This window comes from Anopheles arabiensis, chromosome 2 (genome assembly GCF_016920715.1).
Source record: "Anopheles arabiensis isolate DONGOLA chromosome 2, AaraD3, whole genome shotgun sequence".
In the NCBI taxonomy this organism is placed as follows: domain Eukaryota; kingdom Metazoa; phylum Arthropoda; class Insecta; order Diptera; family Culicidae; genus Anopheles; species Anopheles arabiensis.
In genome coordinates, this window is record NC_053517.1 from 28,464,079 (window position 1) to 28,474,313 (window position 10,235).

Consider the following 10,235-nt stretch of genomic DNA (forward strand, 5'->3'; position numbering starts at 1 on the left):
TGCCGTACTTTACATTTTTCCTTTCGCCCGCTCAAAGCAAGTGCTGCTCAATTGCTCTCCCGCGCCAGCGGGCACCCCACTATTCCCATAAACACAATAGTGGCCCACTAGAGTATCCTTACGGATGGTTACCGTTCGGTCACCGGTGGCCTCGTCATTGCTCACCCATGATGCAGTTTTATGCTGCCGTACTTCTATCTTCGGCTGGCTGTTGCTGCTGCTAGCCACATCCTTCCCCAACCAGCCAGCATTCGAGCAAAGTTCAGCACACTTTGTCAGTTTTGATTATGTTTTATTATTTCCCCCCGGTGCACACAGCATGTAGTACCGCAAAGAGGCAACTTTGCACTCGATGCTAAAGACTCCCTAACCTACCGTCACACTAGCGAGCCGGAGCAGCTTCATGCAGCGAAAAAGCGAAAAAGAAAACCATGTGTTTCAACTTTTACGCGAAGGTTAAGGCGATATGTAACAATGGGGACGAAAAGAGGGTAAGATTTTTGATAAATTTGAAGCCTAAAAGGGCTCAAAACTAAGAGAAGCACTTTTTTGAAAACAGTTGGAAAAGTTTTGTTTATGTTTAAAGTATTTTTTACATTGTGGTTTATAAGTCACCATAACATACTTACATATTTACAATAAATGAACTATAAAAGCTAAAACATAAGTACAAAAGCAGTAAAGTAAAGGTAATGTTTGAAAAGCTTGGATCAATGACACAATGTTATCATTTTTTAAATTAAATTGGCCCAGATCCAGAATTGAGATTACAAAATTTATTTATTCAATTTAATCAATTTTATAACGTCAAAATATAGCTTCCCCATGACAATAGTGTTAGAGTCTGCCCATTCTATTGCCCAGCCTACCACAGAAAATATTTCTAAAAAGTCTAAACACAGTGTCCAATGTGCTTTAAGTGTTTCTCAAGCAAAGTAAACATCTTCTTGGTGGCTGCGCTGTATTTCCTACGCGAAATTTCAGCCCGAACAGGTGGCGAGGCTTATTGAGTTTATCAACCAGGGATTCAATACTGGCTCAACGTTGGCACCGTTGTCTAGAAAGAGCGCACCACCACGCACTTGTAGCGTACAGCGGTTGGACCGTGTTTCAAACGCCCCAAACACTACGCCGAATGCTTGGTTACAGCTCAACTCAAAACGGTTCGTAATACGCTATTGAAGAGGTATTCGGTAACGACATTTCGTCGCTCAAAGCCAGGGCGCGATGGAATCAATTTTGGTGACAGCATATTTGGCGTTCGTGCGGATGCAATCTTTCCGCACCTTCGGTCTGTCTGTCTGTCTTTCGCTCGCTCGCTCACATTCTGTCCTTCCCTTTTTCGTTCCTGCCTTTGCCCGATGTCATCGTTGCCCGGGGGAGGATAAATAATGCTTGGTTGATGGAAAATTTGATACCCGTACCATGGTACGAAAAGCTCCCGCTTGCTTGCTTCTCGTGGAAGGGAACGATTTTCAAGCACGAAAATGTATTCATCCATCCACACCGTTGACGGTACTCCATATTTTCGACGGAAAACAACGCACTCCATCCGCGCTTTCCTATTTTACGGTGGAGAAAGAGTAAAAAATCAGTGCAGATGTTGGTAGGAAATTCTGTTTTTCGTCCCGATGCAGACAGCTCGGGCTGAATGTGGCAACAATACGACCAACGCTTGGCAACCGAGTCACACTGTTACAAATCAAGCTCGTACACGACACAGTTGGCACAAGTAATAACACAATGTTAATCTGCAGTGCCGCGAGCTGCTGTGGCATATCAAAGCGTGCAAATGCAAAATGCGAAAACATGCACCACTAAATCAAAGCCGCAGATGGTGTTTAGTATAACATTTCTGATCAATTAAATTGTACCCGTCGTGCAGCGAACCCTTCTCTTAAGGCCGATTGATATTTTGAACTGCTATTTTTCGGTGCAAAAGGCTGTATTTTAACTCACAAATAAGTACGACTTATAACTTTCAAAATCCAACTAAGCAGTAGTCAATCTTTCATCCATCCTTCAGAAGGCATTACATCAATCCTTCTGTAAATAAAACCTGCGCCCGATAGATGCACTAGGGCAATCGGACTAGTACAAAGCAAACAAATTCATTCGCCATTTCTCGCCCTTTGCACACTTTAACATTGGATGCAGAAATTTATTCCATCAGTTGCCAGCTCCACTGTAGCACGGTCAATAGAATGCTGGCAATGCACTTTGCTGCACAACTTGCAGCCCACTGAACGATTTGCAATTTCACTTATGTTCATTTCCATGCCATTTCCAGACGGCACCAGTGCCCCAGTTAAATCCAAGTGGAGTCGTATTTTTTGCCACTCTTTCGAGCACTTTTGACCGGTTTACGTTGGACTGAGGGAATTTTCATTTCGTTTTTCAACAACTTTTTGCATTGACAGTTCCCATGAAATGGAGTCTTTTGCGGAAGTAATTGTTTTTTTTATTGTTGAGACACAATGCTGAAGAATTTAACGTCCTTAAGCTTATGTTAAAGTGTTACTTCCATCTTACCATGATTTTTACTAAATCCTTTCTAAATGAGAATAAAAACTGGAATTTTCACACATTCCTGCTCTTTAACCATTCAAGCTGCTTTTCTTGCTGCTTTTAAGCTTAATTTAAGAAATATTTGTTCACCCAACACTAGCACGAACAATTGTTTCGTGAATGTTTTAACAGGATTCTTGAAACCGGGTTTTTTTTGTTTCAAACCTCTAAAAATCTCAAAACCTTAATAAAGCTACTCGACGCCCAAGCACACGCTCAGAACCTCGAGAGACAATCGTTAAGTTAAACCGAACCCAATCACACCGGAATCCATTAATTAGTCATGCTAACCAAATATTCATGACTGCTAACCGTCGACAGTGGCGTGTTGCGAAACGAAACACACTCGCGCCATGCTGGGGTTTCAGGGCAGCGTTAAAGTTAAACGAGCACCGTGGGTCATTTTACAGCTTCACAGTCTGTGCGCGGTGGCAGCTCCGATTCGCCAAAGGGCTAACACCGGCAGGTACTGTCGGGCTAATCTTGGGCACCGATTCTACGACTTCTCCGAACGACTCTTCAAAACCATCAAAAGGTTGCGAGGCTTGAACAAATGATCCTCCGGATGGTTGCTCAAAGTGGACCATTAATTAGGCATGCTTTTTTTTAAGTGTCTTTTACCACCTACCCTCCAAAACGGAAGCAACCATTTCGGGTGGTGATGGTGGTGGAATGATTCTGAATAGCGCTTGAAAAGCTCTTCAGGTGAGTGGGAGGGAATTTTAGGCGGTTTATTTAGAGCTTTCCAAAACAGTCGATTGATTGGCTGACAAATACAGTGCGGTGCAGATAATGAATTTCGTTTGATTGAATGAACTGAAAAAAACGTGGTACTTGACCCGAATCATGAGACAGTTGATGTGTCATTTGACACAAGATGTGTCATTTGACAAAACTTAGTCAAAGTTTTAAAGCTTGCGGGAAGTTTTACATCAAGAATGATATTATTTTAATTAAAAGATAAAGCTCATAATGCTTCCTAAACATAAACACATAATTTGAAATACATTGAATCGATTTAGTAAATTAGTCACTGGATAATTTTAGTACTTATTTTCACCTCTAACCAACCTCGAGTTTAAATGGAGACGCCTAGTTGCTGATGGCTGCTGGCCCTATGGAGACGCCTGGTTTCCTAAGGTTGTTTTCCCAAAATAAATCACGAACATTTACTCCATCTCCTCCATTTCGAAGCAAATGGCGGCCAATAATTTCGAAACTAAACTCCACTACGTACCATTTTGACCTTCAAACTCTCGCCTGACCACACATTTTCATTTGCCCAATCTACCCGTATCGATCGGTGGCCAGCTACTCTCACTCAATGTCACCAATAAACACACTATAGAGTGGGCAGGTTATCACCTCTTTCAAGGCAAATTGATTTCAATTATATGTCTATGGCAGCAGTGGTACGCTGTGTTGATGAAGGGAAAAAAAGCCAAATTATGCTTTTATGGCGACGGTGAATAAAAGTACCCCAGATTCTACCGCAAAGCTATAACCGCAAAGAAGAGCGCTCAATAGCGGGAAGTATACAATGTATATCGCATGATTAGTACCTCCACCTCAAACAGTCCAATGTAGCGAACCGATCAATGGAAAGCGTATGAATGAATAATTAATAGCGAGCAGAAATAGACACCGCAAGCCATTCAAAGTCGTGCTGTTTGTTGCCTTTTATGTAACCACAAAAATCGCAACTATCCTACTGCCTTCAGCCCGAAACGAATCAAAGGACAGAAATAGGGAACAAGGATAAAAAACACTACCACCAACACATTAACAAACAGCAGGCTGCTGAATTCGACGGATGCACTCATGGCCTCTTACGAATGCATTTCCGCAGCGCATCAGTTGTAAAGCCTTTCACACACACACACCCGCTGTTTCGACTTTTCTCCCCAACCGATCGCCCCCAACTGGCAGTAGCCGTCGTACCGATGGCAGTATCGATTTTCTCCCGCCAACAGTAGTGTTCAGCGAAGCATGTGGTGTGGTTCTGAATGGGTTTCGAACTGCGCTATAGATTTTGTTCTGGACACGACAAAACCAGCCAAACCAGACTGTTCCTACAGCACGGCATGCAGCGAAACTTTTGCAACGGGCGTTCGCCGGCTCTTTGATACACGAGAGCTTACGTGGGATAAATGGGGGGGGGGAGTGAGCCACACGCTACGGCAGAGGAAGTACGATTGGGTTAGCTTTTTTACTTTCTCGCAAGGGCCTCAGACCGGCCAATTGGGTTGCCTTTTTCCGACACATTTATTTTGCTTGCTTGCAGTTTTATACTAGCCCTAGTTTTGTGTGTGTGCAAAGGGTACCCGCTCTGGCAAAAGTAGCTCCACCAGTGCAAAATTAGTTATTAATTTGTCCATTGCTTGTCTCTACCACAACTCTGCGGTTATTATTGGTTAAACTTTGGGGTTTAATCATGTTTTCAAACTGACAAAGTTATTCCATTAACACACTTCTGGGAAACTGATCAAAAAGCATTACGATGCTTTTGCACTAGCATTATTACTCAACGCCTACTTGATTTTCAATATGTTTTCGTCGTTGCTATGTTGGCTTGAGATCGAATATGTAAACGTGAAAAAGCTATTACGATTTCAGCTGCTACAACACGCCACTACAAACAAACAGTATTCATTCAGATTATAGATTCTTCTTACCGAGTCACTTCCTTTAACCTTCTCGACATATTGCATAATCCACGATGCGAGGACCATTCCCCGTAATGCTTTTACGGTTCATCAATTTCAATAAACTTCCATGGAACATCGCCGCAGCTTCAGCAGTTGCAGGCAGGTTTTTTGTAAACATATAGGTGCGAACCAAAAGGTTTTAACAACCAGCGCAGCCTGCCATTGTTAAACTGGCCAGGCAGCACTGAACCCATGTACCATGAACCCGCCCCGGTGGTTTCAATGAGTATGGTACCGATCTGCCCAGTGGATAAAGCGTATCCAGTGTTCGCTCGAGGACCCCGCTGGCTGACTGCACTTCACGCGAACAGTGCCGTCGAGTGCATTAACAAGCTACGGTGCGCACTGACCTCAATAACCTCACGCGTCGGTGCTCCCGATGCAAGCCAGTAGTAGCCGCACACCACAACCCACTATATTGATGGGAAAAACAATAATTCTCCGTATGCAGCAGACAGCGGGGAGGCCGGTACTCGATTCTTCATCAAATTCTGATCCGAAAAGGACGATATTCTGCCACCACTGCCGCCGTTTCTGTTACAAGCACCCTTTACATAGGCTTCACCACCGCGGCGGGTTCTTCACGTGCCTTCAACACACTTGCCACAGCGCTTTTAGACGGTTCCCGAGTTGGACAGTGCGATTGTTGAGTGTCTACCGTCTCTGGTGTGTGTGTTTGTGTGTGTGTAGCCAATCATCTGTCGGTGAACTAATTAGAAATTCTACGAAATACTACAGAACACGTGGGCGCCCTGGAGAAGGCGAAGGCCCCCTTCCTTTTGGGCCATTTTTAAGGGGCAAGGTAGTGGGCTACGGTAGTGCAACGCTGTTGTTGTACAATCAATCGATCGATCCTTTTACACCAGACGGTGCCGTTGAAGCGTGGCAAGTGTGTTATACATAGCTCGGCATAGCCATGTTGGCATGGAAAGTGATATAAATATATCACGTTTTGCTCGGAAAAAGGCAAATTGGATGCAATGGCTAAAGGGGATGGAATTGTTTACTGTAGTCGCGTTAAGTTATTTATAACGATAAACACCCCCGATTGAAGATTAAATGGCCGTGCGTTTATTCATACACAGTCTAGCCTTTTTTTCGCCCAGCTGCCAGATGGAATGCTACGGCCAATTTAAACATGGTCAAAATTGGTGTTATCTCACATTGCTTATTCATCGGACGTTTATCAACCGGTTCCGACCGGTTGCCGGAATGCCAAACACGTTTCCCGAACGTTGCCTCCACGCTCAAAAAAAAGCATGCTGTTTCATGCTGCTCAACTATTAAACATGCTACCATGATCAAAGGTCACACGGTTGCTCTGCCGAAAAAGGTCGGAAATGACTACCAGCATACACACACACACACACACACAAACACTCAGACATCCAACCCAAAGCATACCGTCGATGCCCGTCCGTTATCAGACAATTGATCGGAGGCCTTGCGTCGCCGGGAGCGGGGCCGGAAAAACACGGCCCAAACATACCCCGAATCCGACCGTTGTGTGCCTCCCGTCCCAAGAGTCATCAAACTTTGCTTTTTTGATTTTACCGAAAACTTCGCCCCGGATAAAAACCGTCCCATAAAGTCTAATGAAAACAGACACCTCAGACCGCCGCCACCAGCGCCGTTTCGGGGTGGAAGTTGGAAGCACACTAAGGGAAAAGAAACTCATCGTACAATAAACAACACTCCCGAAATGCTCTTACACACGCAAACTCACACACACACACACACACGCACGCTATCATGCTATCACCCCAAGGGACATTTAATGGGGGAATTTGTGGGGGTGGTGCCCGAGAAGACGTTGAAGGAAATGTGGCGGAGAAGACAGGGTGTATTATCTATCCCACCGTACGTTGAGTGCAGATTTAAAGCAAAGTAATGTAAAAGACAACACACAGCTTAAGACACCTACACGGGACTTACATCAGCTGCAGCATCCAGGGAGGGTGAGGGGTAGCGGCTAAGGGAGATTGCTGGTACTGGGAACAATATCAGCTTTCAGTAGGGTCGGAAGTTGTGCAATACTGTGCCTCTTGGGGTCTGCATGAAACTGTGGTAGATTTAAATGTTTTTTTTTTCCTGAAAAACTTTGTAATTAACGGAAAAGGTATCCTCGCTCTTAATTAAAACATATTTAATTGCTACTTAAAACATTAACTTAAAACTTTTGTTTACACTTCAGTTAAGTGAATTGGGGAAGTATGCAAACACACTTTACACTGCACTTGAAATTTTTGAAGAATTTGGTAATCGAAGTTTGGGTTTTTGCTGCACGGATGGCTTGTGATTAGTTTTCCAATCGGATCGGTTCACAATCGGTACGCTATTATCACCACTACCACCACTACCAACGGCAGCAAGTGTACACGCTAGCCGTTACCGTTGGACGGACACACACATTCGGCTGCTACTATCGCGGATGACCTAATGCTGCCAGCGAATGGAATGCCCTGCCTGGGAGAACGAAGCTGGATCCACACGATTTCCTACTTCCCTAATATCCTGGATTCGCACACTACACACAGACACAGCCACCGCACGCGAGCCTTCGGTATGCTGCATCTCATTCCATCCGCCACCCCGTCGCACGTGCTCCGTCTCACTTGACACAGTTACTGTAAAAGCGTGCGCACCTTTCACTCCGCGGCACTATATGGTATGGATTTTAGTAAAAGTGTGCCATCACCGGTAGAAACTGGAACAACAACACAACGTATATACACACACACACACACACACTCACATACCAATAATGCGACGCATACAGCTGCTCGCAAGCTCAGCAGGCTGCCCGCAGTTGCTGTTGCGGAAACCCGGATGCGGAGCCGTTGCGCACTTGCGCTTCAAAGCTGGCGAGGGACGGACCGACTGTTCCGTTCGGCACGCTCGCTGCACTGCAACTGGAGCAGGCTCGCGCTGTCTCGGGCTGTCGGGCCGAGCCCGAACCCCCTTACCGATGCAAGGATCCGACTCCGGCTCGAGGTACCGAGCGGCTGACTAGTTCATCCGTTCGGTGAACATCCGGATGAACAGAGCCATGTGCGAGGATATTTGAAGGCTTTTATGCGGTGATTAAATAACAACTCGGACTCGGAAGCGCACCGTGGCTGGGCTGAGATATCAATTGAATGTTCGAGGCAAATGTTTTTACTGCATCTAGGTTAATGTCGTGGTTTGGTTTTTATTGGTTTTGCCGAGAACACAAACTGTGTTAAACGCATAACGGCAATCCACTCAACTTGTGTGGCCTTCTGTGTGGTTTAGTATCATCAGACTGTTAAAAAAACTACTATTTCTACTATTTGTTATAATATTTGGTTGCGTTTGATGAATAATTTTAGACAGATCAATCAACCAATAGATCCTTTATTCCTCGTAAATAATGTACGTTAAAGATACAATGAGATTCATTTCAACCCAAAATTGATTGGAATATTAAGCCAACGCTTGTTTGTGCGACTTTCTCGTTCATGTTTTATTTCATTAGATTGTCTTTTTACATTCCTCAAAAATTCTACGCCAGAAAGAATAAAACGCCCCCGAAAAGCTAGCAATTGCCTTCATCGTAGCTAAAGCCAACGAACATGCCCATGAACAAGGCTTTTATTGCTGGACCGTTTTTAGCAAACCCGAGCGCCGCATCATCGCCGTATTGTCCCGTTCGTCGTTAAGCACGTGTCATCAGTATCTTGATTTTCCAGTTCAGCTATGATGTTCCGCAAAGGGTCGCAAATTGTCCCGCTTCGATGGAGCAGCATCGATGGATGTTCTTCTCTCGCTCGGTTTGCTACTCTCTTCTTCCAACACGTTCACGTTCTAGAGCTCCCGCTGTCTTCCTCTCTCCACCCTTTCCAAACATTGTGAGCCTGTGATAGCGCCTCCGAAATTCTCCCAACAAACGAAGGCACTACGAGCGCGCACTTGCGCACTCTGGCTGGTTTGGCGCGTTTGGGAAAGCAGCAGCAAAACGACAACCAAAAACAAGGACGATTCCACGATAGACAGACGGTCTGTGGCAGCTGTGACCTCCGGGCGTTAGAAAGAAACCCCACCGAGGTGGCGGTGCGTAAACCCAAACTTCTCGTTCACTGCGAGGTGCACCGACCTGTAAGCATTCGCGATCTCAGCCAGCCAGCTCGCCGAAATGAATGCTGTTTGCCCGTTGAAAGTTCACCGTATCATCTATTGCCAGGGAGCGTTCCCTGGCTCCGGAGCTCGATGCTGCCCTGGAAGCGAAACGAAACGTGCACAAACGATGGCACGCCAAATCAAAATGAACACGAGCGAGCGTTGTGCTAGTTGGCGCGACGTTTGCACTGGCACGATGTAAATGAAGCTGGATGAAATGTGATATCCCCCCCCCTCCCTCATGGCATTGGGTACCGTCGATGAGCTAGCAGAATGCCGGCAAGCTTTAAGGATGGGGCGCTGTGTCAAGAAGGGCCAGACCACAAACACATCTCAACTGCTCGCTGGCGGAAGCCAAAGGACAAAAGCACTCCCAAGGTCGTGGATGTCAGCGGTCAAGCTGAGACAGTTTAACTGTAACAACGTGGCGTCGATGGCCTTTCTCCGCACACACACAGACAAAAAGGGGCACGTGAGCCACGGTTCGAGGTCATCCGTACGGTGACGTCAGCTATTGATGGGGGGTTTCGGGGTGTATTTTTTATGATGTTGTAGTCTCCTGGCTTAATGAACTCAGTTTTAATTTCAATTATAATTCAAATATTAAAACCAAACAACTGAGGATAATGCTTAACAAACCAAAGCGACAATTAACGATTGAATTACATATACTTTGCTGCAGCTAATTTATATATTTATTTAATTTATAATTATTCAATTCCATGGTAAGTTTATGGTTGCAGCCTTTTACTACAAATATATTTCCCAAATTTGTACCCACACTCTTCCTGTGTGACCAATCGCATGCATATATGATGA

At 45.1% G+C, this 10,235-nt stretch overlaps 1 protein-coding gene across 6 annotated transcripts in view; it reads right to left on the bottom strand.

Annotated features, from left to right (window-relative positions):
• LOC120894138 (octopamine receptor beta-3R-like) overlaps window positions 1-8,171 on the bottom strand; it is a 60,801-nt gene extending 52,630 nt beyond the window's left edge. For 3 of the 6 annotated variants that reach the window (XM_040296541.1, XM_040296542.1, XM_040296536.1), the window contains exon 1: window positions 7,212-8,171. The gene's annotated coding sequence lies outside the window, so the exon portion shown is untranslated. Of the gene's footprint in view, window positions 1-7,200 lie in introns of all 6 variants that reach the window. The other 3 variants (XM_040296538.1, XM_040296540.1, XM_040296539.1) reach the window with 3 other exon arrangements.
• Between the last annotated feature and the right edge of the window lie 2,064 nt (window positions 8,172-10,235).